Here is a 6,821-nt window from a genome sequence, read left to right on the forward strand (position 1 = left end):
TGGTGGGAGGGGAGCACGGGAAGAACAGTGTTTCTGAGAAGCCAAGTAACAAGTAAACCCAAGATTTCATTAGTCTAGTTGACATAAGGTTTCCTGTTATCATCAAGTTCACTTACACAAGTTCTGGGGTCTTACTGAAGACAGTCCCCTATTTTATGAACAACAGTAGCAGAAGAGGGCTCAGAAAATAGCAAGGGCTGTTAGCACTGCCATCACAAAAGTCAGCTAAGGGATTCTCAGCGTCCTTTTAGTTCCAAACAGCCACTGAAAACATAACATGACAGAAACAGTTTACTAACACCAGTAAGTGGAACCAAACAGGTCAAACTGAGTCCAGCACAGTCACAGCTATACCCTAGTTTTCAAATCTATAGATGCAAAGGGGTTACTAAGGCTTATTTTTTTGCTTTTCACAAAGAAATGGTAAAACTCTTGCAGTCTCAGTTTTCTATAGTAACTTATGACACAACAAAACCCACTTGGACTAAACTAATGAGACCAAAAAATCACCTGCTTACTTCATTTTTACTTCATTCTTATGTTAAAATCTATCCATCTTTAAACAGCTAGAAATATGATCTTCAGCAGAAACAAAAAACTAAAGCCAAACCCAAGTAAAACAAAGAAAACACAAACAAAGCCCAACACCACACAACTCAGACCTACTTTGCACTTGACCTGTTGATACCAGAACAATTTGCTTGGAGGACAAATGAAACAGAAGTATTTCAGTTTAGCATTTTAAATGAAGAAAAAACCCATATCTGTGTCACTGATTTTCAAAAGAACATAGAAGCTGAAAGGGGGAAATAATGCTAGTAAGTAGCAATAGTAGCTTCCTCCCCACACATGGTCTGTCAGCTTCACCTAAATGCTAAACAAAGGATTTTACCTTGAGACTATAATAATTTGAAACATCTTTTAAGGCCTTACTTTTGAAACTGTCAACAGCGCTTCAGCAAAATACATATGTTTAAATGAAAGCACTGAAGAAGATTCAGTGAATTATTTCTGTGCTTGAAGTTAGATGCAAACTTACTGCTTGACTGACCTAAGGGCACAGTTAATGCAACTATAATTATGATCTTATCAATGTAGAACTTCTTAAAAGGTTCACAGCTTATTTAGAGGACATCAAATGACGACTTCCACTTCTAAAATACCTGTGTCAAAGCTAAAAGTGACCAAAACCAGGAACTGGTTTTTCATTCCGCCTGAAACATTCTTTCCTCTTTGTTTCATAATAGCTGTGTTATTTTGTCTGAGAACCAAAGGAAAGCTATCAACTTGTTAGAAAAAAGACTTTTTAGCTAACTTTAGACTTTTCATTAGTTGCTTACCTAAATGAGTAACAATTTTCTTTAAGACTGGTACTTTTGAATTCAGAGTTGGCAAACAGCACTGACAGGCGAAAATATCTTAGCAAGTTATTTTGAAGCGATCTATGAAAACACAGAATTAACCAGAATCTCTGAAGACCACAGAATTTCATCATCACTACATCAGAAAACCAACTGTAAGTTAGTAAAAAATATATTGTCTTTCACTGTATCTTTGCAACTTCAAGACCAAAATCTACTTTGTATACAAGCACCCTTGACAGTGAAGACTCACAGGCCTTCAAACTTAGTTCCTGTACTTCCAGGCTCAGCAATAAGCACAATGACATTAATTCCTAACTGAACATATTTCTGGAGTTTGCATGTATTCATATGACAGTGGCATGGGAAGTTTTTGGGAAAAGGAAACTCAAAAATTTATTATTCAGCAAATTTGCATCAGTGATATTTATTTGTAGGTATCCTACTGAATTCATGTAATGCCACTTCAATGGAAAAATGCAAATTTATATTTATTATTAAAATTGATTTTTAAAGTCAAATACATAGGAACTGAGAAACAATTAGAACTGCTGTTTTTCAACAAATGAAGCAGGAAATTTTCAAATGTGCACATCAGTGAAATATCTCTGTCTGCTTTCCACCCTCCCACCCTCTTCCAAGATTCTCTTTTTCTCTCTCCCAGCAACCTTTTTTCCAGCAAACTTTTCTGATTTCAAAATAAACACTACAAAAACATTACCAAGGTGCTGCCAGAATGAAGTAAATGAAGGTATGAAGTTTATCTGCTACAACACTGTTTTTTAAAAACATACAACATGATGCAAAGTGATACAAAGCTGTTCTCTTATCTCTAGTCAGTGTATTCATTCCTTGCATAGAAAACGACTCCATTTTTTGATGACTATCACTGATTGATATTTCTTTCCTTACAAAGGGTGGAAAGAAATATCTCAGATTAACTTATTTAACTAATCTTGCACAGATTTCAGCACTGAGATTCCTTGAAATCTCCACACACTGTGGCAGATCCTGACAATAATATTTCAGCATAACTGTTAGCTAAATTCTTGAGCCAGAGAAGTTTGCAGAACAGAGCATCTGCTTCTGGATTGTTACAGGCTGCTTTATCATCTTTCATTTTCTCAGTTAAACTGTAGTCATTTCTGTAGATTACAAAACATTGCAGACAGGATATCTTAGAATGACGTCTTGGTTAATGCTTTCCTAGAAGGGGCAGCTACATTCTTTTCTGAAAGAGTAAAAATGCTTTGACTGAAACGCTATTTCAAAAGTTGGTACTACACAGTACACAGCACAGAGACTCCGGATGTCAATAAAATCAAAGTGCTAAATTTTCAACTCTGTTCTGTGAGCTTGACAGCGGTGGTGTAGCACCTCACAGAATCTAAGACATGAGGTGTTAAGGCAAAGAATTCATCCACTTTTCTCTCTGAACAGAGTAAGTGAAAAGAGAACTTCTGAAGCACAAAACATGTCAAATACGATCAGCACTTTAAAACCGCTTTTAAAAATAATAATAATCTGTATTTCCTTTAAAATGTTACTCTTAAGCAAAGATTTTGAGCATTTTAAAACAGGAAGTTGAAACAGCAGATGATCCCTTGTCTCTTAAGTCTTATTCCCCAAATGCTTACAGGCACTCACATTCGCTTATTTGAATGAAATCACACAGTAGTACGCTGCATTATGATAATAGCCCAACAACACATAGCATGTGTCACAGAAATAATACTCCGCTTTTTGTTCACATAAAATGTCAACAGCGCTTTTTTACCAAAGTTACCATCAAAGCAAAAAGCATCGTTAGGCAAAAAAAATTGTGATGATGAGAAGTTGGATATTCTTGGGGTTTAGGTCAAGTGTAACAGACCAATCAGTCTAATAATATTCCTCCTCATGATGAGAACTTTTCAGTTTCATCACTTATTACGAAATTACCTTTAAAAACCTCACTCTTTCCTACCTTTTAACGCAGCCTTTTTTAAATACTATCTGCGACACTCTTGGGCTCCACCCAAGACGAAGACACCCGAAGCCGCCAGTACCAAACTCACGTTTTGATGCTGTGCCCCGGCGGGCGCTCCCGGCTGTGTCTCAGGTGGAGCACGTACGTGTGTCACCTTCGAAACCAAAACTGACAAGAGCAGCACCTCCTTCACCCTACGAGCACCCGCCACGCCGTCAGCACAAGTCGGGCTTTCAGAATTTTTCACTTTACCGGACAGCCTGTCACAGACACCCCTTTCCTCGCCAGGAAGACCCCTGTAGCACCCCAGCAGAAAAGCCCTGCCCGGCATCCCGCCCGCTCCCCCGGCTCGCCGCAGCCGCCGCGCCGAGCGCGGGCGAATCCCGCGGCAGCTCCTCCCGGCGCTCCAGCGGGAGCTCCGCGCCCGGGCCGAGGTGGCAGGCGCTGGGCTGTTCGCGGGGACACGCTTCCCGCCGGCAAACCTCCGCTCCGTGGGCTGCCGCGCTCCCCGCGGCGCTGCCGCCGCCGCCCAGCCCAGCCCGGGCTGGCGCGGGGCACAGGGAGCGCAGCCAGCGGCAGGCGGGCGCCGAGGCACGGACAGCGGAGAAAGAAAGCGGCGAGCGGCGGGTCAGGGGCCGCCTGGGGCTCACCGGGGCAGGGCAGGGCTGGCGGCGCCTCGTCCTCCAGGTCGTGGTGGCGGTGTGCCGCCGGCGGGTCCCTCAGCGCCGCGCCATGTAAGCGGCGTGCCGCCGCCCGCGCCCCGGCTCCGCTCCGCGCGGACTTTCCCCCTCCTCCCCGCCCGCCCCGCCGGCCAGGGCAGCCGAGCGGCACCGGCCTGCGCAGCCTCCGCCCCTGCCCCCGGCCCGCCGCACTTCCTGGCTGGAAATTCCCGCTGACGCTCCGGCAGCGCGAAGGGCCGCGCGGGCGGGGCGGGGCAGGAGCGGGAGCAGGAGCGAGCGGCCGTCGGGGCAGGAGGAGGGGCGCTGGAGCCGCCCCGGGCGGCATCCCGGAGAGGCAGCGGGGAAGGAGCCAGGGCAGCGCCTGCCGCTCACCCGCCGCTCACCCGCTCGCCCGCTCGCCGGACACGAGATCCCTCTCCCGAGGACGGGCCCTCCCGCCTGGATGAAGCCGCGTAAACACGCGAGCCTTTTCATCCCAGGGGAGTTACCGTCGCCGGAAGAGCAATCCTGTCGTTGTCCACGTTCCTTGGCCCACGGCGACAATTCGCGACTCTTCTGTAGAGACAGGCCCGACCCGGTGGCTGCCAATGGTTTTTTAGTGGTTGACCCTTAAAAGGTTTTGGAAGGGAAGAGAGACTGTGCATAGAGTGAATGTAACCCCACTCACCCACCATCTGGCTGGCTTTCCCAGGCACTTCGTAAAGGAGGTTTACAAATGGATTTCCACCTGGTGCCTGAAAATATCAGCAGAGAGTACAGGCCACACAGCACCATTTTTCTGTGGATTTATACAGCTGCTGGCAAAGCAGGCTTCTAGTCACTTAACTTCTGTTAAACAGTGCCAGCCATCAATAATACACTGCTTAATACCAAAATCCAAGTTTGTAGTACAGTAACCAAGTCTCCCAGAGACATCTAACTAAGGCTTAAGAAAGTCAGCTAGTGCCACGTTTAATTGACACAAAAATTTTGGAAAACATTTAAGTGTAAACATATTTATGCTGAATCTTAGATGTCTGGTTTGCTAAGAGTAAAGAGTCTCGCACCTAATGTATGGTTCACCTAATGTATGTTAGCCCAGAAAGTCAGCAGCACATCTCTGGGGATTTTGTTATGTTAGGGCCACATGACATGGAACTTCATTAATTACTTGAATGAGACTAACAAAAATCATAATTGATAAGAAAAATTAAAAAAAATATAAAGGAATCAAGGTGCATGATTATTGCTGAAACAAGGAACTGTAATCTACGGCAAAAAAGGTATTCAAAAGAAATGGGGTCAAATCATAAGCCACCTGTTGACTGGAACAAGATGAAAGGGGTATTTTTACCAGAGAGCTCTTACAGCCCTATGTTTAACACTATACAGATAATCCAGTCATGTCATGGAGGGAGACTATGCTACTGAACACTTTAGTCTATCCAGATGGTAACCGATTTCAATCCTGGAAAGGGGGTAGGTTCAGATGTTACATTTAGTGCCACATGTCTGGATTGGAGCAGAGATACACTCGTTTAAAATTATGCTGAGACTGCAAAAGAGAGCTTGGAAATGTAAAGGATTGTCTCTACTCTCTTGACAAGAGAACTTAAATCTCATACAGGTTACGTATACATATGTATGAATAAAGAGTCATCCTTTATTTGGATTGCCACTCATGCTCTGTGATGCAGTTCTAAAAATGCATTCCCCCATTCACTTCCCAGTCCAAATTGGGAATTGAGAATGACTCAGCATTTCTGAGTAAAACGTGTTTTTCCTTATTTAATGGGGATACTTCCGGACACTCAAGACCCAATAGTAATCTTTTCTGTGGAAGAAAATACACTGAGTTAAGCGGAACAAGTGAGGAAAGAGTTGGGTCTCAAAGCCTTTCAAAAAGGAAGTCTAGATGGATTTTAAGTACAAGAAGTTTCAAAATAGATTCATTTGAAAGGAAAGGTACCATGTCACAGCTAATCAAAGGTGTGCTTACAGGGCAAAACTTGTATGAACAAGTACCAGGAAATCAGACAAGGTGGAAAAGTTCCAAAACTTAAGGAGACTTACCTGGTGGATTTATTTGAAAAGGACGAGTTATCAAGTACTCAGGCTCAGCTTTCCCTATGAAGTCCTAATCAGCTTCCACAAACATCTAGGTTTTAAAATAAATTCCTGTTCTCAATTTAAAACATAAATTTGTCTTTTCTAGAGCTTAATGCTGTAACAGAAGTGTTATTTCTACCGAAACCCACTATAGTGCCAGGCTGTAAGCCCACAGTTTTGTAAAATTATCTTCTCAGGACACTCTAGATAAATGAACTGCTCTAAAGCACAGGATTCCCACCTGAAGAGCCAAATAAGCAATTATTTCTCTAATCCAATTTCCAGCTATTAGGAAAATCAGGCAGATAATATAGACTCAGGTGTGAGGCTCTTGTAGAGATAAAGTGGTGCCTCTTTTCTAGTTAACACTGGTTTCCACTGTTACCATCAAGATACTTCAGTACCTGGACAGTATCCGCTCACAAATGAAGAGCAGGTGATTAGACCTGAACCCAAAGGAGCAAATGCTTCTGTCGTTGAGCTGAAGGGAGTGTTGTGAAATGTTTCTAGCCGTGTTTCTGGTACCTGGACAAGTGCATTGGAGGAAAGGCTTTCTAGCTGTATGTTTAACCAAGCTGTTTCACCTTAGCTTGTGCACATTTGTGTCTCCTCATATGTAAATGCAATCTAGAAGCTGCTTCTGTCCTCTGCTAGGTTTGGTCTGGGAATACAGATCCTTCTCCAAGGTCAGAAATCTTTGGTCTCGGCACTTTTTAATCCTGT

The 6,821-nt window shown here is 43.6% G+C and overlaps 1 protein-coding gene across 6 annotated transcripts in view; it reads right to left on the reverse strand.

Moving 5' to 3' along the window:
• The window catches only part of NFKB1 (nuclear factor kappa B subunit 1), a 56,883-nt gene extending 52,780 nt beyond the window's left edge, over positions 1-4,103 (reverse strand). For 2 of the 6 annotated variants that reach the window (XM_027717873.2, XM_027717870.2), the window contains exon 1: positions 3,981-4,103. The gene's annotated coding sequence lies outside the window, so the exon portion shown is untranslated. Of the gene's footprint in view, positions 1-116; positions 1,740-3,418; positions 3,720-3,980 lie in introns of those variants that run through there. The other 4 variants (XM_039381513.1, XM_027717871.2, XM_039381514.1 and 1 more) reach the window with 4 other exon arrangements.
• Between the last annotated feature and the right edge of the window lie 2,718 nt (positions 4,104-6,821).

Source organism: Pipra filicauda, unplaced genomic scaffold, assembly GCF_003945595.2.
Source record: "Pipra filicauda isolate LSUMZ 115617 unplaced genomic scaffold, ASM394559v2 scaffold228_size1260155_pilon, whole genome shotgun sequence".
Classification (NCBI taxonomy): Eukaryota; Metazoa; Chordata; class Aves; order Passeriformes; family Pipridae; genus Pipra; species Pipra filicauda.